Here is a 24956-nt window from a genome sequence, read left to right as displayed (position 1 = left end):
TTTTATATAAACCTTATTTCAAGAGTCGTTGTTTTGGTGGTATATTGTTTTCTAGGGTCCTCCAATATATTGTCTGATTTTTTTTGTTTTTTTCTCTTTTGTTTTTTTGCTTTCTTTCATGTCTTGAAACGATGGTAGAATAATAATACGAATATGTGGTGCTCGTAGAATCTCTCTCGTCTTTCCACACTTTACATTTTCTGATTCTCTCTTCAATTATTCATTTGCTTCAATCTCCTAATGTTAGGAGCTTTTAGTTCTGTATGATAAGATTTTAGCATGTTATAAGAGTTTTTACAACCATAAATTGGGGTACAAGATTGATAACTTTGATTATGTATGGCACAAACATTTATATACCAAGATTGATTACTTTGATTACTTTAAGGTTTACCGGCATGAGAAATTAGTGCTAAAATATAATTATTTGATTTTTTGTTCTTCTTTTTTCTCTCCCATCAAATTGTTTCACTGCTTTTTCACGACTTCTTGATTCGACAATTGATATTTGTCCCCCTTAAATATTTATTTTTCTGATAACATATATTCTAGGTCATATGGTATATGAACAAACTATACTAATAGTCAAGGTCTTGGAACACGAGGGAGTCGCATCTCTCCACTTTTTGCATCTTTCTACTAATTGTTTCATATTTGGTAAAAATGATAATATTTAGTTTATGATCCAAAGATAAATTAATTGGGATTGACAAAGAAAAGTCAACTTAATTATAGTAGAGAAAATAAAAAAAGGTATGAGTGGTAGCCAATTCGTATTTTCCCTTATTATATAAAGTACGGTTTCAAAAGTTACTAACTCACTAGATTATGACACGTGGTAGTCTTATCAATCTCAGATTTTGACATGTGTCAAATAAAATATATTCAGAAAAACATTATATGGAAACTACTTTCTCATTAAAAGTTCAACATTTAATGGAAATATGTTTCAAAAAAAGAAGATAATTATATAATATTTAAAGGGTTGGCTGATTTTATAGCCATAAACTAATTGCATTCTCAGCTTTTCCCCTTATACTTTTTGCTCATGAAATTTTCACCATAAACTTTGATAATTCTTTAAATTACATCAATTATAGAAGAAAGGAAAAGTGATTACTTTGTCCTTAAAAGTACACGTTTTTTTTGGAAAAACTAAATAAGATAATTATACAAAAACTATATGTATCTTATTAGATAAAAATAAAAATTAAAAAAGGAATTAGTAATTCAAACTCATTAAACCCCAATTTTGTCTTTCAATCTGTTGGAGAAAGAGCATATGTGGAAAAGACACTTTCCTTTTGGTTAAAACGTAACTCACCGTTGTCTATACTTCGCTAGCCCTAATTCATATGACCAAATATTAGAAAAGGGGAATATTACAATTAATTATCAAATATAGAAGAAAAAGGAGTATATACATAAATCTACAAAAGAAAAAAAAAAGGTAAACATCCACCTCTATATAACAAAGAAATAATCTCTTATTTTTTCTCACAAAACAAATAAACCTCAAAATCAATATTGATGGCTTCGGTCTTGAATTGCTAGCAACTAACGGGAAGCTCTTATACGCAGAGGGTCTATTGGTACGTAAACTTCTTTCTGGGCTGTGACTATAACACATACACTGTCAAATTTATTTTCTACTTTAGACGTGCATGACCAGACACATTGCTATTAGAGTATTATTGTACAATGCATGCATTAGAAAAATTATTCTTCGTTGTTTTTTTGCTAAACTGCAAATATCATATTAATGAAATGGGTGGCTTTACAATGGGTGCAAACCTAAAATTGGTATCTTGGCAAAAAAAAAAAAACAAGAAAGCAATACAACAAATTGGACCAGACAGAATCAGAGAAGCCAAAGCTGCATCAGCGGCCTGAAACGCTTTTTGTGGCGTCTAGCAGTGATAGAGTTCTTAATTTCTTTGTCGATTTCCTTGAAGATGACTGAAGGCAGCACATAGACATGGTTGTGGTGCAGGTTGTTCCTTTGCTTCCAAATAGCATAGATGACAGAGTGCGCCACAAGCTTACGCAAAGTGGTTGGTGAACGAATGGAGCCGCCGCAGAGCCAGTCAACAAGGTGCTGCCACGAAGCAAGGTTGATGGGAGGCACACCCAGTCTCGAGCTCACAGTAAACCATAGGAAGTTTGCAAAATCGCAAGAAAGGAACAAGTGGTCTCGGGTCTCCGGATGCAAGGAGCAGAGGCCACATGTTGTGTCAATCTGCATACCCCAACTCGCAAGCCTTACTTTAGTGGGCAGGCGGTCGAGGTGAGCCGTCCACAGATGGAAAGCATGCTTCGGAGTGGCTCCTTTAAACCACACAGCTCTCGCCCAAGGCACCGGAGCTGAACTAGGCCTGAGAGCAGACCAAGTAGCAGCAGCAGAGAAGCCTTGACAGACCTTGTTGTCCACCACCCAATCATAAGAATCCAAGTCCTGCGCATCACTAGGCATAGAGATGTTAGTGAGATGCGTATGAAGGCTGAGAGCTTGATCAGAGCGCGGGTCAGCAATGCTCCAGCCCTCGGAGGTGCACACATCACTGATTTTTGCATTTAAGTGCACTCTTAAGTCTCTAGGACCCTCATTGCCCAGAAACTTGATTAGTGGGCCAAAAGGCGTCCAGTTATCAAACCAGAAGCTAGCATCTCTCCCGTTTCCAACATTGCACCTAATAAACCGCTCAGCCACCACTCTAAGGCGAAGGAGGCACTTCCAATTCCAGGAGTCATGTGGCTTCTCGGGCTGGTTCCAAAAGCTCGTTGATTTGCCGAGGCTATGCTGCTTGTGCCAGGCAACCCACAGAGAGCCGCTATTCGAGAACAGCAGCCAAATCATTCTCAAGTACAAGGTTCTGTTTGAGACAGCAAACCTTCTTAAACCAATCCCCCCTTCAGCTTTGGGTAAGCAGACCTGAGACCAAGCAACTTTGGCGATACCTTTCTTATCAATCCTGCTAGACCATAAGAAGCGAGAGCAAAGGGACTCAATTTTTTTGATACACCCCAGAGGAAGAATGAAGGAAGAGATCCAGAAGTTGACAATTCCAGAGATCACAGAAGCTAAAAGCTGGACCCGGCCCGCAAACGACAAGAGACGCACAACCCAAGAGTTAAATCTGGCAGTAATCTTTTCAATGAGAGGAGCATACTCAGCAATAGTCAACTTCCGGCTCATTAAAGGCAATCCCAGGTATCTAACAGGAAGAGACCCAAGCTTGAATCCATAACTAGCCATGGAATCGGATTCAGATTGGCTCAAACCTGCGTGATAAAGCTGCGTCTTGTTTGTGTTCATGAGAAGACCAGACCAACCCGCAAAGTCTTCTAGGGATTCAACAATGCCATGAAGAGACGAACTCTTTCCATCAAAGAAAATCATCACATCATCTGCAAACATTAGGTGAGAGATTTCCAACTGGGAGGTTTTAGGGTGATAAGCGATGTAACCTGAAGTGTAGCGAGATTGGAGCAGCCCAGAGAAAACTTCCATTGCCAAAACGAACAAGTAAGGAGACATGGGGTCACCTTGTCTAAGTCCCTTTGAACTCCAGAAATGACCCGCTGAGTGGCCATTAAGAATCACAGAGAAGCTAGCAGTGGATAAGCATTCCAAAATCCAACATGTGAACTTTTCTGGAACATTCAAAGCACGAAGAGCTGAAACAATGAAGTCCCAGCGCACGGAGTCAAAGGCTTTCCTGAGATCAACCTTAAGCATAGAACTCGGCGCAATGTTCTTTTTATTGTAACCATGAACCAACTCAGTCGCAAGCAGCACATTTTCCAAGAACAAGCGACCTGGCATAAAAGCAGATTGAGAGTGGCTGATTGCAGCAGGTAAGAAATCCTTCAGCCTATCTGTCAAGAGCTTGGATATGACTTTGTAGACAGTATTGAGGCAGGAGATGGGTCTGAAATCCGACATGGAGGAAGCATTTGTAATCTTGGGGATGAGGACCAGATTAGTGGCATTCCATTGCTTCAGAAGCTTCCCCGAGGTAAAGAATTCATGGATAGCTTCGGTGACCTCACCACCAATGATAGGCCAGCAAGCACAAAAGAACTCAGGGGAGAAGCCATCAGGACCGCTGGCTTTGTTCCTAGGCAAGGAAAAGAAAGCATTCTTAATCTGCTCAGAGGAAAAGGGAGTATCTAGCGAGACTTGCTGCGCAGGAGAGCAGCGATAGCTCAGAAGATTGCTGATGTCAGCTTGCTCAAAGAGAGGTAGGCCCTGTTCACTTCCCAAATTGCTCTGAAAATACTCAACACAATGATTCTCCAGATTCTGCTGGCCCTCAATGCGATCACCAACGGGGTCAGAGAGAAAATGAATGTGGTTTAGGGACTGCCTAGCAGAGGCCATCTTGTGAAAATATGAAGAGTTCATGTCACCCTCACGCAACCAGTTCACTCTTGACCTTTGGTAGAAGAAACTAGCTTCAGCTTCAGCCAGGATACGCCACTTTCTCTGAGTCTCTGCTTCAATCGCAGCATTAGAGGGGCATGGGGAAGCTAAAAGAACACTCTGAGCAAGCAACAAGGCGTCATGGGCCTCCTTAGTTCTTTTCTCTATATCAGAATAATTATCTCTGCTGAAATCTCTGATAACTTTCTTTAAAGCCTTCAACTTAACAGAGACACGATACATGGCAGAACCCGTGACGCTAGTGGAAAACCACTTGAGACAAATAAGGGAAAGGAAGTTCTCATCCTTCAGAAGAAAGTTGTTGAACCTGAAAGGCTTCTTTGACCTAGGAGAGGCAGACATCAGGCTTAACTCACAAGAGGAGTGATCAGAAAAGTCTGGCTCACCAAATAATCCAAGAGAAGAGGGGAAGGTGGTTGTCCACTTATCATTGACCAAAATGCGATCCAGCTTCTTGGCAACAGGAGCCCTACTTCTTTTGTTCCACCAAGTGAATGTGTTACCTCTGAAGCTTAGATCGGTCAGAGAGGCAAGGAGAATTGTTTCCCTGAAGATCCTGGTAGGCCTATCCACATTGAACCCATCAGAAGTAGAGTGCTCACTTGGATGAAGAATCTGGTTAAAATCACCCAAGACTGTCCAAGGCTTATCAATGACACAGGGATCATTAGAGAAGTCCACAATTTCGTTCCAAAGAATCTGTCTAGTCACTTCATCCGTCGAAGCATAAACAAAAGAGAGCACCATAGTGTCAGAACAGTTAGGCATCTGAACCTCGCAACAGATCATCTGCAGCGATTTAAAGAGAATACTAACTTTAACACTTGGATGCCAAAGAAGCCAAATCTTACCCAAAACCGAGAAGTCATAGTTATTATCAAAAAGCCACCCATGCATCAAAGCATTCAAAAACTTCTGCTGCTTTGGAAGCCGAACATGAGTCTCCAAGAGGCTCCCGAGAAGAGGTTTTCTACTTCTATACCACTTCTTAAAACCGCTGCGGTGAGAGGAAGAATTAAAACCGCGGACGTTCCAACAAAAGATGTCTATCGACATAAAAATCAGTGTGATTTGGGGCCTTTGCCCCTCGCACTTCGCTGCTGTCGCTTAGACAACACCTCTGTGAATTGCTCCTCATTTTCCAGATCACTATCCACATCGTCAGAAGGTACATCAGAAGAATCATAGTCCGCCTCTGAGACTGTGGTACTCTTAGCCACGACAATACTTTTCCCTTTGCCTTTAAAGGAAGCAGCTTTACCCGTGATAGGATTGGGCCTCTGGGCTTCCTTACTAGAGCCAGCCATAGCAGCGGCATTGGCGTCTGGGACCGAAAGAGGCGGGCCAATGGTCAGGACAACGCTACTCCTAGTTGAGCGCCTGTTACGGGGGGCAACAGTATTCCAATCGCCTTCCTCGACAACTGGCTTAGGGGTTTTGGAGCGCCTGCGCCTATGCCTCTTTTTGACCCCTTGGGGCTGGTCACGGGGACAAGCATCAGCTAGGTGCAAAGTGGAGTTGCAAGCCTTGCAGGTGATAGGAGCCACCTTACATTTCCTCAAGCTGTGGCCAACCTCCTTACAGTGAGCACAGACTGGCGGCATCCAAGGGCTCGAGACCTCGATCCGCCTAATATCTCCTGAAGCAAAGTGAACATTGACTGCTTCCGGAAGAGGTTTCCTCGGATCAATTATAGTGAAGACCCTTGCCACTTCAAGGTTAGTCTTGTTGGCAGTACTAGGATGGAGGAATTTGGGCTCGCCAACCAAACTAGCAATGTGCTCAAGGCCATTGTCATTAAAGAATTGAAAAGGAACGTGCCTCAGTTCAAGCCAAATCGGGGCAGTAGTCAACTCCGGCTTCACAGGAGTAAGACCGGGCTCCCACTTTGCAACAAACATAGTCTGTCCGTCGATCTGCCAAAGACGCTGGCTGAGGACACGAGTTCTGGTTTGGACGTTGGGGATGCAAAAAAGGAAGGCATTACCCTCCATTCTTGAGACAGTGATACCCGGAATTGCTTGCTCCAAATTCCATTAACAATTGTGTGGATGGTGCCTTGAGCAGGGGGATCCGAATAGAATTGACCCAGGATAAAAGACTCCCAAGATTTCTTATGCTTTTCGATAATCGAATCAGGAATCTTGACACAGGCCTCTCCAGAAGGAAGTGTGAAAAGCCGTGCCTTGCTTTTGAAGCCGTTTAGAAGTTCCTTTGAAGATATCACACCAGCTGTCAACCTCAGCTGTGTTAGATTCAGGCTTGTTTACTGGGTCTGCCACAACAACCTTGACGGGTGTAGCTGGCGCAGTAGCAGGAGAAGGACTCGGACCCCGAGAGGGAGTCACTTCACAAGGTACTGATGGAGCTACCGCTGGAACAGAGGTAGCCGCAGAAGGAGCTCCAGCCGGTACAGGGGTAACCGCTGAGGTCACATCGATTATAGGCAAAGTTTCCAGATCTGAGCCAGATCTAGGAACAGGAGGAGAAGGAATGGCCAAGGCTGTCTGAGGGACGGCAGCTTGGGCATCTGGGAGAGTTGCAGACGGCTGGATCTGAGAGATCGGCAAAGCAACTGAAGAGACAGAAGCGAGCGAAGAGGAACCAACACTACGAGGGGGGGACGGGTCCGGGGCTAGGGAGCCTTTGCGGCGCTTTTGCTTCCCCATGAGGAAGGGAGGGCCTGAAGAGAGGGACGAAGAGAGGGCCCGGCGCCGTTGGAGACGCTGGAGATTGTCCGTGAAAGAAACCACTTTTCACCTTTTTGGGAGAGAAGTCAACGGTCAACCTTATATAAACCCAAAAGATATATATTCTTCGTTGTTGTTTACATTTAATTATGTATCTAAAAATTATGCTTATCATCTAAAAAAGGTAAGCAATAAGGCATGATATTACCGTACTTTTTATATAAATGTCATGATCTCCTGAGTTAGTAACTTTCAAAACCGTACTTTATATAATAAGATATCATGTACACCCAACAAACAAAAAAAAAGGTCCAGTATAATACCGAGTTTTGGAAAAGCCCATATTTATGCCCATTTTTGAATCTGTCATTTTCATTCGGGAAGTCAACAATTTTTTTTCAAAACCAATTGTCTTCACTTCTAGGCTTCCCGACATCGATTAATCAATTTCAGAGAGCAATTCTTCAACATCCGTTAACAACCATGTAGCTCATGTTACAATTCAATACTTTGTGCTACACAATTTGATTCAAGTATTAGGTAAGAGTTTATTTTCCTCCGATCTGATTTTTTATAATTTGATTCGATCAATTTCGTTTTCAATCGTTTTATGGAGATATGTAGTACACACATGGAACAGCTAATTGGTTTTATTCATACAGCTGGATTTATGATTCACAATCTCAATCGGCTACTCAATATGCCCAACTATCGATCATTTAGATAAGTCAATCGGGATTTCAATTAAGAGGTGAATCGAATTTCAAGTTGTGCAATGGAGACCCGAAAATCATATTTAGTGACCTCTGTAATCAATTTGTCGTAAAGACAAAAGTAAGCTTCCAAATATATTCAAACTTCTTTGCGTTTAATTTTCATGTTTGAATTTGAGTTTTGAAGTAAATTATATAAGTGTCATCTGTTTATCAAATTTATTCAGACTTTTTTAAATTGCATGTTTTAGTATTGGGTTTTGAAGATAGTTTTGAGTATAACATGTATCCTATATGAATCATAGATTGATGTGCTATTTTCTGTATGAACACTACGCTATATAACATGGAATAATAACGTAGTTTGAATTTGATAAACATAATTAGAAACGAGGAAGTTATATGAATATGTTAAGTAAATATTTGTACTATGAATTTACCAAAGCTAGATAAGATACTGAGTTTCATAATTAATAACTAAATATCAACTATAAATCTTCAATAAGAAACTATGCTGTGAGGAATAGAAAATTAAGTATGAAAATTGATATTTATAAATATAGATGCTACAAGTAAATTGGTTATGAAATATCTTGGATAATTAGTTAATATTTTTGATTCTTATTTGTCATAGATTGTATGTTAAGCATTAAATTATATTATTAAAGCATGTTTCATTTATTAACACAAATTTGACTTATTTATTTTATATATTAAAGTTTATTCTATATATGTAGGTAAAAGAAAGAGAGAACGATGGCGAGAAGTCTTCTGGAATCAAAGGTATTTAGAGCATAAGTAAAACATGAATTATTCTTTTATTGAAATAATATGAATAAAAATGTAAAAATTGAAAATAAAAAGATAGTACATAAAGGAAATTGAATCAAAAAAGTTGAATGAAATGGTATTCATCCCTCTTATTACATAAATTCGCGCGCAACACACACTTTAGTGTATGTCTCATACACGACACCATCCCACGTCCTCAGCTCTTTGTTATTTTTTGGACTTGTGATAAAACGCATAAGCATTTTCAATGCAACATTTCTTTCGATTTTCCGTGAACTATAGCTAGCACGGACAATTTTTGTACATCTTTTCCTTAGTTGAAACTTTTTTTCTTTTCTGTTCCAAGTAAAAAGATCAGCTACGTCAAACAATGTAAGGTTCCTAGCCTCTAAATTATAAGTATTCAGCTCAAACCATGCCAACACCAAAGGATCATCGACTTCTTTTGAAGCTATGTCTCTTGGCATGGTTTGCTTTTGGTGGCTACCTTTAATAAATTTAATTTACTGATGTAAGAAGAAAATGTATGGTGATAGATTCTACAGTTACATGGAAAGTATATAAATATATAAAGTAGTCTTTAGCTTAGTGCTAAGTTTTCATGAGATTTGGAGTTATCTCCAAGTATAACACAAGATTTTATAAATAATATTGACGAACATTATGGAAACAATATATTTTGATGATATTATAATAATTGGTTATTGTCAGTAATATATTCAGTTACACCAATAAATATTTATGCAAAATCTATAAAATATTCTCATAGCATAAATAAGAAGATACAAAATCTATAGGTTTCAGAAGTTATTATATTAGTGTATGATTACAATTAATATCTAACATAAAAAATATTGTTATATAAAAATGTTTTAATATAAATATTTTTTTTTGCGGAATTATAAAAATAAAAACTTAACATTAGTAATTGTCGAAACTGTAACAAAGAAAATTAGAAATTTGTTATGGTAAACTAATGTTAGAGTAGCAAAAATGAAAATAACAAACTTCATGTAAACAAATTATTCATAAATCTATAAGTTTTGGAAAATCTCTTTGAAGACTACATTCATTTTTTTCTCTGAAACTTCGTATCTTAGTCAACAATAAGCACTTTTAATCCCTTCTTCGATGTAACTCTAGATAGCGCTACATAAAGCTGGTCGTGTGAGAATACTGGTCTTGGTAAATAAAGACCGATTTCTTTCAAAGATTGTCCTTGACTCTTATTAATAGTCATTGCGAAAGCAACAACTATAGGAAATTGTTTTCTACGCATGTTGAATGGTAGTTTAGTATCAGATGGGGTAATGAGAATCTTTGAAATCAACACTTTATCACCAATCCTACCTCCTGTAATAATAACAGCCTGTAAAATAGGCGGAGTCATCTGTATCATCTGAAGCCTTGTGCCATTGCATAATCCACCTTTTGGGTCTAAATTCCTTAACAACATAATTGGGGCACCAATATTCAAACGTAAACAATGATTTGGTAGACCTGATATCTTGATAGAGTTTAAGAAATCTGGAGTGAACACTGGATTGTACTCTGAAGTAGTGTCGGAAAGATCTATTGAATCAATACTTAGGTACTGAATTTCTTCACCTGATATGAAAAAGTTAAAATTAAACATTAAATTTAACATGCAACTAATAATACAGATAATATAGTATTCTAATACATACCTGGTAGCTTCTCTAACAGACGCTGATTAATAGTATTAACATCCTCATTGGTAGGAGACAATATAGCTCTCTCTTGGATGAATTTGAGATCTTTATTTTCGAGTAAAAGAGTTGGATCTCCACAAATCTCTAAACTTATAGCTTTAATAGGATCTTCTCCCTCTGTAATTAAAAACTCTTCTGGAATACCAATTAACACTTCTCCATCGTTTGGTTTGGCGAAGTGATGGATTTCATTAACCATGACTTGTAAGTTAGTGACCATTTGTTTAATTCTCCTTTTCACTAATTGTCATCTTTTAAAAACATTTGGTTTTACAAAGTTCTGGTGTCGTGTGTTTGCGCACGGAAAATCCACTTGAAAGCACAAACTCAGAAGGAGATTTCTACTTTTGTATTATGACTCCAAAGGAGATGTGGCCAAAAAGTAATTCAAAATACGGCTAGCTAATGGACATGGTAAATAACTTCCCATTGTTAGACACATATATGCATGGTTATGCTAAAATCTAAGTTATTAAGTTTTGGTTCATTTCAGCATATGTGCCCAATCATGCATTTGCTAAGGCGAAGGTCGTTGCAGACCCCATGTCCCTATTTGAGTGATAGGATTGCCTTTCTCGATCTGTGGTTTGTCAAACAGTTGTGTGATGAAGACAAGAAATTTGATTCAATTATGAATTGGTTTTTCTCTGAAACCTATATCAAGGGGGTAAATGGCGAGTATCCAATAACTGGGAAGACATGAAAAACATGGGTTAAAGATGTTGACATAGTCTACTTGGTTCACAACATCAACAACAATCATTGACTTGGGAGGTAGACTTGTTAAAGCGGAGGATCAATGTTTTCGACAGCATTTTAAGTTGCAACAAGGATAAGGAGGTAAGTAAAGCATGCAAGCCTTTCATAAGAATGTTTTCTGCCTTACTACAAGCGGTAGCGTCACCAGAGAAGAAAAAAGAAATCAGTGTTGTTGCATTCAGTTTCTATAGGGTTAAAACTGCACCGCAAAACATTCAAGAAGGTGATTGTGGTGTGTATGCTATGAAATACATTGAGTATTTAGCCATAGGAATTAATTTCGTTGGTCTAGGTGACCGTGCAATGCGTGATCAGAGGCTAAAACTGGCAGCAGAGTTATTTGACGAGGTTCCAGAATCAGATTATTGGATACAAATGTCTGATCCAAATCCCTGAGGTGAAGAAAGATGGGGAGTTGAGTTCCTATCTGAGACTAAAAAAGCTGTCTGAAAAATAGTGGTGTGTCATTCCTTTTTGTTGAAGTTTTTTGCCATCTAATTTTTGTAAAACTTAATATTCGATAGTTATTCGGTTTGGTAAAAACAAAATATTGATGTATCCTTGTTTATTGAGGTTTATTAATGAAGTAAAGGCTAAAGATGAATTAATAGTCGGTAATAGAGTTAAATATTACAGCTTGTGACTCATAATTAAACATCGATGCATCAGGTTTTTAAAATGCTCCCCTAACACAACTCCTTGAAACGACATGAATAAGTAAATGCAAAGCAATCCTCACATATGTCTACATTAAGAAGTAGTTAAAATGGCAATCTGGTATATCAAAGAAATGCCAAAACCCTTTGAATACTTTCCGACCACCTACACCGATATCTTTGATCTGCCTTTCAACCACATTGGCAATATCTACTCTTTCTTGAAGAGTTTCAACTCTTCTAAAGAAAGCTTTGGTGACGTAAACACCTTGGTCATAAGCACCACATCATATCAGCATCATAGCTAAAGCAAACGTCGCATAAATGGAAGATGTACACACCTCTACAAGCATGTCAAGCCGTGCTTGCGTTGGACCTAATTGAGTCAATTGGCAGAGAGCTTCGAGGTACCATGCTGTCAGGTGTCCTTCAGTCGCGCATTATAACAGGAAATGACGGTAGATGGATGTCTCTCTTCCAAGCCGAGAGTTGAAAATGAATTCGTCTAGATCAACATCGGCTAAAACTTCAAATGTGTAGACTTGAATTTGAAGCCAAGGGCAATCTACAATGAATGGGCCAAGGTACCGAAAGCCCTGTCAGCCGACGCGACGGATTATGCCAGTTACTAGTGCATCTAGAATGAAGTTCATATTTTGTTTACTAAATTATGTCCGTCGCTACGTATATTTATACTAATTTGAAATATTTGGTTGACCTAATCGACAGAATTGTACACATCGGTGACGCATAACAATATGCAATCATACAAAACTAGTGGGCCACAAATTATTGACCAAATATCAAACTAACCTCATATAAAAGCCCACTTAATGAAATAGGCCCATTTGCAAAATAAAAGACAGTTATTCTATTATAACGTAACCCCCGAGGAGGGAAAGTGAAGGGTTGCGTCTTTATTCAATTATATATATATTAGAGTCTAGGTTAACCCTAAAATCGGTGAGTCTCTCAACTCTTCTGTTTAACCCTAGCATTTTATCTGCAACTTTTCAACTTCTGATGGCAAGAGTCGATTTTTTGGGCAATTTCAATCTTGAGAGGACCAACTGGATCGTGTATGTCAAGTTATTGAGCATCTGGAATAAGAGGGGAGACATCGCTCGTGAACCGATGAAGATGATTCTCTATGACGAAAAGGTAAGTCGTTTCAACCTATTCTTCTTCTTTGCATGTCTTTAGGATCCGTTTTTTGTTGAACAAGATTAGAAATAGTAGAAGATTTGGTCTTTAATTTGGATTAGGGTTCGAAAATCGATGCAATCCTTCCAGTTGGGAACTACATGTATAAGTTTAAGGTAGTCTCGTAGAAGGGGATTGGTACTACATGGCTGACTTCCACGTGAAGAGATCCACTGGCCCTATCAAGTACGCGTACTGTCTCTTTCTGATCGAGTGTACTTGGCCAACAAAAATGTGGCCTATAAGTCCTAGATCTACTCGCTCCTTCATTGACTGCATGTACCCAAATGAGTTACAAGATGCCGGTGAACATGACAAACAGTTTGCTACAGGTAAGTTGATGAACTATTAAATATTATCAATTTGTTTCTATATTTATCATTCTTTAATATTCTTCCCTACCTTCTTGGAAGATGCAATGTGAGTCATATCAAGTGTCTCAAAATTCAAGCGGTTTCCATATGTCTTTCGTCAAGGAGAGTCTGACTATCACGTCAGATATGTCACTTTCAACATCAAAGATAATCTGTAAGTGTAGACATGTCATATTTCAAATATATTGAATATAAAATTCTAGATTTAATTTTTTGGAGTTTAATATGTGTTGGTTTGGAATCTTGTTTGCTTTAGCGATATGATCATAACCTGTGTTGCTGTGGAGAGGATGTGTGAGGTATTAACTTCTAAGTTTTATCGCCTTATTAGTGCTCCAACTTACAACTACGAGCCACTTGTGGTTATCAACCGGTTATGGAGGATTGTGGAATTTGAAGGTGTGTCAAACTCTTCTACTTTACGTATATAATTTTAACACTAATTGAAATTTTCTTTATCTAACCCTAAACCCTAAATTTCATATATCTATTTAGGGAGGAATGCCTTATTCACTGAGGATGGGCCTTCAAAGATTTACTTCGACCCCACATTCCCAGACTATAATAGTCACAATTTCCTGTACGTACTTCGTTTGCAAATTTAGGTTTATTTTTTTGCACAGACCTCCCATATTACTTTAATATTGATTTCTATGTTTTGAAATAGCGGTTGGAATCTATGTCAAACCGAAAGATGGAAGTGGAAATTGAGAACTAAAGAGAAAGTTGGATGTCTAAAGGATGCACCCTTCATTCATATGCTATGGTTTATATTGGATATTATTAATGCTTTTGTTGGTATTGTTGTTGCTACTCGGTCTTCCGTATATTTTAAAACTATAGCTTATGTATTCGGTTTTGTTTCCTTATGTATTCGGCATGACCAAACCCTAAACTCTTGCTTATGTTGTTATTTAATTGTCGAATTATATTTCTTTCTTTGAATTGTTATGGAATATTATAATTTATGATTCATTGTCTTTCATAAATTAAAAGATAATTACAGTTTGTGCAATTCAATGTTTCAAATAAAAAATTATATTTGATTAATTACAAAATAGATTCAACGTAGGTTAGTTCCAAATACCATTGCAAAGTAAAACTATGTTTGTTTCAACCATTTTTTGTAATGTTAGTACAACTGGAAATACTAAGTTGGTATTATGGAGTTCGAATTTGTTTTTTCTCAAAACTCAATGAAAATTAAAGACATTGAAGAAGTACTAGTAATCATATAAAATTAATTAAGTTAGAAATTTTAAAATTAAATCGATTTCACTTGTTTTTAGTAGACTCAGTACCACATATCCCTTATGATTTTAAGCCCACTTTCAATATAATCACCAACTTAGAATGAAAATCTCCTAATTTTATATATTTTTAATTTTTGAATGGACAAAACATTTGAAGGTCTGTAAATATAAAGTTCAGTTCAGTGTACTACCAAATAAACAATTTGTAAATATAGAAAATACTACTAAACATGAAATACACGGAAAGTAATACTATTTTTTTCACAAAAAGTAATACTATTTGATAGATTGGTACTACCAAAACATTGTGAAATACTATGTTGTAAAAACCTGCGCCCATGTAAAAAATAAACGGCGCACACGTGGTGAATAAAATATTTGGTTTCCCCCCAAATGTATTGGCGCCCGACAAAATTTGAGTTTTCCCCCAAAACCAAATATTCCAATTTTTAGAGCACTTTCTTCCCCCTAAACATTTTCGATCTCTCTCTCATCTCTCATCTTCTTATTTCATCTTTCATCTTTCCCCTTTTCATTATTATCTCTCTTCTCCCATCTCCCATCTCTCATCTCTCATCTCTCATCTCTCATCTCTCATCTCTCATCTCTCATCTCTAATCTCTCATATTTCTTTCATCTTTCTTTGATAATGGATAGAGAGTGTGAGAGACACCCGATCTACAATCATTTGAAAGAGGCGAAGAGGATGATAGAGCAAATGGAAATGGTCGGGATGATGCAAGGGATTCCTAAGATATGTCCTTGTGGTGATAGCATCGTCGACAATCGTTATGATGGAAAGAGATACTATCAATTGCGAGAATTTTAAGGTATGTTGATGTAGAGCATTAGTTTTTCTAGGTTTTGTAGATCTAGATCTTTTTTTGATAAATATTTGGTATTTTGTAGGACGATAGAAATGATTTGATGCACATCCTTAAACTGTGGGATAAAGCTATGGAAGAAGAGGTGACTAGCTTAAGTGAGGGTGTTGATTACAATCGGATGAAAGTACAACGTTGTGAGTATCTCACAGAAGAAATGCAAAAAGAATTGAAAGCCCACCGTGATGAAATTCTAAACGTGAGTAAAGTGGTATTCCGTTCTCCTATTGTTCCAAGGAAGTAATGTGTTATCCTATTGTTCCTTAATATTAATGTTAATTTCCTTGTAAGACTTGCCCTATTCTTTGTATGGCTTTCCCTATTATTGTAATACTTTTCTTTCTCGTACTAGCACGAGGCATTTCCAGTATTTCTCTTAGTCATAGTAGCACGAGGTTTTTCCAGTATTTTTCTTAGTCGTAGTACACTACAAGAAAACAGGTGATAAACGACTTACACATCAGTCGCATAGTAGTCGTAAAAAATGATAATCCGACTAATCAGCGACTAACGACGTTAGTCATTATTACATAGTCGCTGAATGAGATAGTCGTGAATTAGTCGTTGATCGACGACTATATTACGACAATAACACAATCAGTAAACAATTGTCGTTGTATAGTCGTATAATTTTGGCGACTATTTAACGACCATAGCACGATTAATTGTCCTGTACGAAGCGTGTGAAACACGTGGTCGTATAATAGTCGTATCATATTGACGACTATTTGACGACTATTGGACGACAAATTCTATCAATGTAAGGAAATAATTCTCGTAGTCATATAACAGTCGTATAATGTTTTACGACTATTATACGTCTCGTTGACGATTATATTGTGACTATGTATCTTAGTCGGATAATAATCGGTAACTAGTGTGACTATTAGACGACTATTTTACGTCTAATTTGCTACCTAAATACGACTACTGAGCGACTACTTGTTTTGTCCGAATAGGAATTTGGTCATCGATTGTTGGGTTTCTTGTTTTTTGTTTGTTGGTTATCGATTGTTGTTTTCTTGTTTCTTGTTTTCTCCTTTTTTATTTGAATTGCTAAAAAGATGAAAAGACTTGTATATATAGAAAATCAAGTACAAATACACATAGAATTATCTTGTTTATTACACAAACAACTTATTCAAATAAACATATGTTCAAGTAGAGTTTGGGCAAAGATAATCTAAGGATCATTAGGTGGAGGACTTGGTAGACGTTCTGTGGTTGTGGTAGAGTGACTTGCCATGAAGTCCAAGAACTGCGGATCGGTTTGGCGGAGATACTTCTCGACTAAAGACAATTGCTCGAGCTTGTCCTTTTGCTCAGCTGTGACTCGGGATGACTCAGCTTCTCGGGCAGCAATCTCAGCATCTCTCTTCTCATTATATGCAGCCTGCTCTTCTATTTTCCTTTGAGCTTCCTGCAGCCGTTCTTCTAGGGCTTGAAAGGATGATGAGGAACCGGAGTGATGGCGGTTGGCGCTGCCTAGAGTGTCTTTTAGACATCCTAGTCCATAAGGATTGCCTCTTGAATCATTTTCTGTGGACTGCAAGAAATAGAGAAGAAGCTCATTAGTGACAGAATATTAAATTGGACTCTAAGACTAATAATTATACTAAAACATCTTACCTCGAGAAAGATGGCTGTATAATCATCTAGTGTGAGCTCCGGAGGTCGTGAAGAGCCATCAGAGACAGCAGAAGCAGACGCCTCTAGTGCTGACAGCCTATCTCTCACATTCTGCTGATAAGCTTGAGCAATCTTCTCCGACTTCTGATCAACAAATGAGCCATCCGACTTAGTGTGTGTTTCGATGAACACCTCACCAAGATGGACCGGTCTTCCCAACTTCTCTTCCTGCAAACACAAATCAATATCAACAGTAGTCACTAGACATAAGAACTCAACATACTCACAAGAAAACAGACTATATTGGATTGAAAACAGAAAACAGAAAACTCTAACTTATGAGAATCTGCAGAAACACTTACCAATTCATCTTGGATTTCTTGAAAAGATTTTGGCCCAGAGTAGTGGACGTGAGGACCGATACCGTTACGGTCAGAGAGACGAGCTTTGGAATAGGTCCGACTCCTTTTCTGTGCTGCTTCTGTGTCCCAGTAAGCACACATTGTTCCCCACAGCGTTTCTCCAATCCATGGAGGCTGCTCTCGAGTTGTCCTTGCGGTGCTAACCATGTCCTTCAAGCGCCTCTTGACGATCTCATTGAAGTAATACTGGACTGTCCCTGTTATTAAGGGATCCCAGTGGTGAGTTTTCTACAAAAAAAAGGAAGAAGTTAGTGAAACTACATAAACTTAACTTGAACAAGTGCAGATATAGAGGAAGCTTACCGCAAACTCTAAAAATAATCTTTCTCTTTTATCAACTGGCACACATGACCAGTTATAGAAGGGAGCATCGAATTTTTGTAAGAAAATTCTAGTGATCTTCCTAACCAAGCGAGATCCTCTGTCTCGAGTAAACCTCCAACCACATGCAACAAAGAAAGAAGTAAACATGTTACAAAAGTGAACAAAGTTATTTTCCCAAAAGAAATACAAGTCACACACGACTATAAACCATGTTCCACAATAGTACTGTCTCAACAATATAGCATCATTCACAATCAAAGCATCATCATTTGTGTAATATAAAACAACATAACAAGAGTTTAGAACTGAACTAAACTAATGACTAAGAACTAATGTAATCACAACACAACACTCAACTATGTTTGACCGATTAACAACAGAGCATCAAACAACAATAAAACAGGCATTACTACATAAACTAATGAGTCTAGAACTAAACTTGACTAAATGCCTAACCCGAAAACACTAGCAACACAAGAGCCAACAATGTTTCACAACACAACAGCCAACAAGGTTCACATTTTTGGTTTGATTCCAAATCCAACAAAGAAAGAAGTAAACATGTTACAAAAGTGAACAAAGTTATGTTCCCAAAAGAAATACAAGTCACACACGACTATAAACTATGTTCCACAATAGTACTGTCTCAACAATATAGCATCATTCACAATCAAAGCATCATCATTTGTGTAATATAGAACAACATAACACGAGTTTAGAACTGAACTAAACTAATGACCAAGAACTAATGTAATCACAACACAACACTCATCTATGTTTGACCAATTCACAACAGAGCATCAAACAACAATAAAACAGGCATTACTACATAAACTAATGAGTCTAGAACTAAACTTGACTAAATGCCTAACCCGAAAACACTAGCAACACAAGAGCCAACAATGTTTCACAACACAACAGCCAACAAGGTTCACATTTTCGGTTTGATTCACAATAGAGTATACAGAACAAGAAAACAGGGAATTTAAAGTGAACTTACCATTCGGTTTTTGGCCGGGGAATGGGAGACAACACACAACACCACGCTTCTCTGCCAGGCACAGAGAGAATGTCATTCAGAGCAACCACGGAGTCTTCTTGGAGCTCCGGCAACACTGCAGGAATGCCCTCTTGGAAGTTGTTGCCTTGAGACGAGGGATGACTGTGAGATGCAGTTTCTGGATCCGGCGAAAGAGGAGGGTCTTGCTGAGCAGTCTCTTGTGGTGGCAACGGATCTACACGCTGTGGTTGATTGGTGGAGTGTTGGAAGAGTTGCTGCGGTGGTGGGTAGTTACGGTAGTGGGGGGCAGAGGATGAGGCGCCAGCGCCGGCTCCTTGAGGCGGAATCGATGCAGAAACTTGAACCGTCGCCGCCGCCGGGGTGAAATCGTACTGCTGCGGTAGCGAAGAGGGTCTTCCAGCAGGCGTTGAACCTCCGGCTCTTTGAATCACGTTTGGTGTGGTCTTCCTCTTTCGAGATCCTCCACGACCGGCGTTAGGCATCCTCTTGGAGATGAGAGAATCGAGATGGATCGAAGAGGCAAGGGAGAGTTTGGCGAAGAAGAGAGAATCGAAGAAGAGAGAATCGAGATGGATCGATGTATTAGGGTTTGTTGGTGAAAGACGGATCGATTTAGGGTTAAGAAGAAGAAGAAGAAGAAGAAGAAGAAGAGAATCGATTTAGGGTTACGAAGAAGAAGAAGAAGAAGAAGATCGAAGAAGATCGAGGAAGAAGAAGATCGAGGAAGAAGAAGAAGAGAGAAGAAGAGAAGAATCGAAGAAGTGGCTAAGTGTTTGGAATGAAGGGGAAATGAATCGAATTAGGGTTTACAACACTGGAGTAGTCGTATATCAGTCGCATAATAGTCACTAAATCAATTGGGTTTGGGCTTCGACGATTAAAAGCCCAATAACTTACAAAGTTGTCGCCCCATAGTCGCCGAATCGTCACCACGTAAATTAGGTTATGGGCTTAGTAATTTCGAAGCCCAACAACATACACAAGTGTCGCTGTGTAGTCGTATAATTGTCACCACTTAAGTTGGGTTTGGGCTTTGTGATTTCGAAGCCCAACAGCTTACAAGATAGTCGCTGTGTAGTCGTATATTAATCACCACCTGAGTTAGTCGCATAATAGTCGTAATTTCGTCACCTTATGCCTTTTAAAATTATTTAATAATTTTTTAATAATTATTCAAATACTTATTCAAATACTTATTCAAATACATCGTATATTACAAAATTTATTCAAATAATTAATTATTCATCTTCGTCTTCTATTTCTTCTTCATCCGAGGACGATAAATTACATCGGAATTCATCTTCTGGTTCAGCATCTCCAATATCGTAATCGAGGATGATTGGGGTTACGTCTGCTACCGGATAGTCTATTACAAGATCTTCAATTGTAGTCTGCAAAACAGCTTCATCATCCTCGGTTTGCAACAATGTCGGATCAGTATTTTCATATTGTCCAGAAATGTTTCCCCTTGGATTGACCTTTAAAACACTGAGCCAAATGTTCTTTGGTTTCTTTGTATATGGATATGGAATATAACAAACTTGATCTGCTTGAGATGCTGTTCAAACATGTTATACATATATCAACAAAAATATATACAATAGTATTTATTAATGAATTAGAAATTTTAAGTATACTTAATTACGTACCAAGAATAAATGGCTCGTATTTATTGTATTTCCTCGTAGATAGAACATCTACAACGCCACCATGGTTTCGGCGAGTTCCTCTCCCGATCTTTGGATCATACCACTTACACTTAAAAAGTGTGATCCTCAAATTGACGATGCCCTCATACTCGAGTTCTATGACATCAGTTAAGGTACCGTAGAAATCTGCTTCATCAGATGAATCAGCGTAATTTTCACCTTTAACACATACCCCATAGTTACATGTCTTTCGTCCAGCACCGTGGGTTTGCGTATGAAACAAATATCCTCTTGTGAAATACATTGGCCAAGTTTTAACCTTGTTCAAAGGTCCTTGCACAATCTCTTGAACCCAAGTAGGAAATGGAGAATTACTGTTCCAATATGTTACCTACATAATATAGATAAACAATATCAATATGATCTTAAATTAAATCACGCTAGCTACAAGAAAACAGACAAATAGTTACATTCATGAACCAAAATTACAGTAGACTTACATATTCTTTAACCCATAGATGATATTCTTCAGCTCTTCTAACGTAGAGTTCTTTTTCGGACAAGGATGGATATTTCGCAGAAAGATAATCCTCGAACATACTGTCTCAACAAACGAAGACAAATAAATCAAAGTTATCTTATCTATGAATAAATCAAAGTGATTAAAAATACCTCTCAAATGGTTTAAAATAGTCACAATTTCTTAAAACATATGCATGTGCATTTTGGTAATCTTTCTCTGAAAGCCATTCTACATGCATTGCACCACTTGGACGACCGACCTGCATAAATATGTTAGGTACTCCAGGGATATGATATACAGGAACTTCACCTTCATCGAATCTTGTTAACCTGTCACATATAATTGAATTAAGATCGAAGTAGTATAGCAACATGTTAAATAAATAAAGGTATTTACCTTGATTTTGTTTGTATATGATCGGCAAAGTAGTGCTCTGAAAAATAAGCAATCTCGTCATTGATATATGACTCAACAATTGAGCCTGCAGCATATCTTTTGTTCTTTGCTTTTCCTTTCAATTTTTTGAAAAACCTCTCAAATGGATACATCCACCTATATTGGACAGGGCCACCCAATTCAGCTTCGTATGGGAGATGGATAGGTAGATGTTCCATAACATCGAAAAATGATGGTGGAAAGATCTTTTCCAAGTTACAGATGATTAAAACTATGTTCTGTTTGAGAATTTGAACGCGACTTGTCTGTAAAGTTCTCGAACATAGGTCCCGGAAAAATGCTCTAATTCCTAAAATATATGTGGAAGTTAAATAATTACATAAAAAAAATTCTTCCATAAAAAATTGTTAGAATTGTACCTGATAATGCAAGGTGGACATTCCGGTCAAGAAGTTCAGCAAAGATAAATGGAAGTAGTCGCTCCATAAAAACATGACAATCATGACTCTTCATGCCTGAAAACTTACCATTCTCCAAATCTACACAACTAGCCAAATCTGAAGAATAACCATCTGGAAATCTAACATCATGTTTCACACATTGAAATAAACTCTGTTTGGCTTCTTCTGTCAATTTATACGGTGGAAAAGGAGCTTTACCCGTACTATCAATATGTAAGCCTGGCCGAGAACAATATTTCTCAATATCCAATCTTGACATGATATTGTCTTTTGATTTACCCTTAACACCCAAGAGAGTGTTCATGATGTTGTCAAGAAAATTTTTCTCTGTATGCATAACATCAATATTATGTCGAAGATTGAGGTCCTTCCAGTAAGACAACTCCCACAATATGCTTTCTTTGTGCCAATTATGTTCCTTCCCATAGCCTCGCATCTTCTTTTCATGACCGTTCCCACCAACATCCTTCGTTTTAGGTGGATTTACACTAGCCAACCGCTCGTAATAAACTTGCTCCCCTGTCAAAGATTCGGGTGGATACTCGCTAGAAGCGTCTCTTCCTTTGAGAAAGTCTTTTTTGTTCCTACGAGATGGATGACCATGAGGAAGAAATCTACGGTGACAATCAAACCAACATGTCTTCCGTCCATTGGGTAGATAAAAAGACTTTGTACTTTCCATGCAAACTGGACAAGACAATTTACCATGAGTAGTCCATCCTGATAACATGCTATACGCGGGAAAGTCGCTAATCGTCCAGAGTAGTACTGCTTTTAGATTAAAATTCTGACTCAATGAAACATCGTACGCATCGACTCCAGTACACCACAACTCTTTTAGCTCCTCAATAAGAGGTTGGAGGAAGACATCAAGACTAGCTCGAGGATGATTTGGTCCAGAATTCAGAATGGTAAGAAATAAGTACTCTGTATTCATGCACATACCAGGGGGTAAATTATATGGAGTTAGGATCACAGGCCACAACGAATGATTACGAGACATGCCAAATGGATTGAACCCATCAGTATACAACCCGAGATAAACGTTATGGGGTTCTTCAGCAAACCGGGGATGTAACTCTTGGAAATATCTCCACTCTGCCGCATCTGAAGGATGATTCATTTCTCCCTCCTTTGATTGGTGCTCAGCATGCCATCGCATAGCCGCAGCTGTCTTATGGCTCTGATACATTCTCTTCAACCGGTCTGCAATAGGTAGATACCACATACGACTATATGGTACTTTGGTTCTTCGACGGTCGTCCTTAGGCTTCCATCTTTGTGCACCACAAAATCGACATTGATCTTCTTTTTCGTCTTCTTTCCAAAATAACATACAATTGTTTTTGTAAACATCAATCGTATGATATGGAAGTCCTAAATTGCGCATCAACTTCTCGGTCTGGTAATGTGAAGTGGTAGCCTGGTTTCCTTCTGGTAAAAAAGCTGTAAACATCTCGCAAACGGAGTCCACCAACTTTTCACTCATATTATACTCCGCTTTGTTGTGCATGAGTCGAGATGCTAATGATAACTGCGACTGCCCTTCTCGACAACCATCGTACAATGGATTATTTGCACCTTCTAACAAGTCGTAGAACTTATTTGAATGGTTACGGACCGGCTCTTCCACATTCTGATAACTACCATCATGATGATAGTTATCATCATGACCCACGTTATCATCATACCCCACGTTAAAATTAAATGCATCGTTCACCATATCCACATATGGATCTTCTACAACATTACCTACTTCTTCATGATTCTCACTAAAATACGTCCTATCCGTGTAACTAGTTCCGATATCCATATTCAATTCTTCTCCATGCTTATACCAAACATAATAATCAGGCATAAATTCGTGACTAAACAAATGACTACTAACTCTTCTACCCGAGATGATGTGTTTTTCATTCTTGCATACACTACAAGGACAATAAAATTTACCTCGACAACTCTGTACTATAGGCTGACTATTAGCGAATGTCATGAATTCCTCAACTCCTGCGACGTATTCGGCTGACAAATTCCCCGTCACTTCATCGAATCTCTTGTACATCCAATCTCGATAGAAACCGCCACTACCGCCATAATTGTAGTTTCCCGCCATTATAGAATAAACTAAATTTCTATTGTTTTCTTTTTTTTTTCTTTTGATTGTTGTTTTGATTTGTTTGCGAAAGAAGAGTGTCGTGAATTTTGATTATATAGACGAATTTTTATAACTAATTTACGACTACAACAAACAAATTAGGTGTACCAACTTGGCAATGCGGAAAACGTTTTCCAACAACTTAATGCGACTATTCTGCGACTCAGTTGCGACTATTTTACGATTACAGATATGTGTCGTATGTTAGTCGCCGATTGGGCGACTAACAACCGCAGTCGGAAAATGTTGTCGTCCATTTGCGACTATGTAACGACAAACGTTTTTCTTCTATAATATAATCGTTAAATAGTCGTTACTATACGAGTATATGCCGACTAACATATTTAGTCGTAAAATAACGACTAATTGACTACTAATGTTCATGTTGTCGTATATGCGTCGTAAAACGGACGTGACGTAGTCGCCAAAAACGACGACTACATCTGTTGTCGCTTTCTGTAGTCGTTGTTTGTCTGTTTTCTTGTAGTGGTAGCACGAGGTATTTCTCGGATTTCTCTCAAACGTAGTATTACAAGGTATTTCCTGGATTTCAATATAATTCCATCATATAAAATCTTAATACATTAATAAATCCAAACATAGTATTACGAGTTATTACAAAATCTGAAACCACATTCAAAGTACAAGAAATCAAAATAAGGCCCGGGTTATAGGATTAGTTTTTACATTAAACTAGAGCTTGGACGGTTTGAACGGGTCACTCGCTTGGTCACAACAGGAGCAGCAGGCTTGTCCTTGGATGTTGCATCATTCTCCTGTGGTGGGTTCGCAGGCATCTATAAAACAGATTAAGTAATTGTCACTCCTATTACGTGGTATTACAAACTATGGTATAGTATATCCGGTATCTC

General features: G+C 38.1%; 8 pseudogenes across 8 annotated transcripts; 3 read left to right on the top strand and 5 right to left on the bottom strand.

The window, feature by feature from the left end:
* Positions 1–1632: 1632 nt before the first annotated feature.
* On the bottom strand, positions 1633–7116 carry AT4G03920 (annotated as a pseudogene; the record flags this gene model as incomplete). Its single annotated transcript has 1 exon — positions 1633–7116.
* A 2622-nt stretch (positions 7117–9738) lies between these two features.
* Positions 9739–10574, bottom strand: AT4G03916 (annotated as a pseudogene; the record flags this gene model as incomplete). Its single annotated transcript has 2 exons — positions 9739–10250; positions 10331–10574.
* A 309-nt stretch (positions 10575–10883) lies between these two features.
* On the top strand, positions 10884–11528 carry AT4G03913 (annotated as a pseudogene). Its single transcript has one exon.
* A 609-nt stretch (positions 11529–12137) lies between these two features.
* Positions 12138–12440, bottom strand: AT4G03914 (annotated as a pseudogene). The gene is made up of 2 exons: positions 12309–12440; positions 12138–12167 (listed from the first exon to the last, which is right to left on the bottom strand).
* A 373-nt stretch (positions 12441–12813) lies between these two features.
* AT4G03912 lies at positions 12814–13944 on the top strand (annotated as a pseudogene; the record flags this gene model as incomplete). The annotated part of the gene is made up of 1 exon: positions 12814–13944.
* Positions 13945–15269: 1325 nt separating this feature from the next.
* AT4G03911 lies at positions 15270–15743 on the top strand (annotated as a pseudogene; the record flags this gene model as incomplete). The annotated part of the gene is made up of 1 exon: positions 15270–15743.
* A 1267-nt stretch (positions 15744–17010) lies between these two features.
* Positions 17011–19382, bottom strand: AT4G03910 (annotated as a pseudogene; the record flags this gene model as incomplete). Its single annotated transcript has 1 exon — positions 17011–19382.
* A 756-nt stretch (positions 19383–20138) lies between these two features.
* On the bottom strand, positions 20139–24042 carry AT4G03900 (annotated as a pseudogene; the record flags this gene model as incomplete). Its single annotated transcript has 1 exon — positions 20139–24042.
* Positions 24043–24956: the final 914 nt, after the last annotated feature.

This window comes from Arabidopsis thaliana, chromosome 4 (assembly GCF_000001735.4).
Source record: "Arabidopsis thaliana chromosome 4, partial sequence".
Lineage (NCBI taxonomy): Eukaryota > Viridiplantae > Streptophyta > Magnoliopsida > Brassicales > Brassicaceae > Arabidopsis > Arabidopsis thaliana.
Note: the sequence above shows the minus strand (reverse complement) of the source record. Positions and strands in the feature narration are given on the sequence as shown.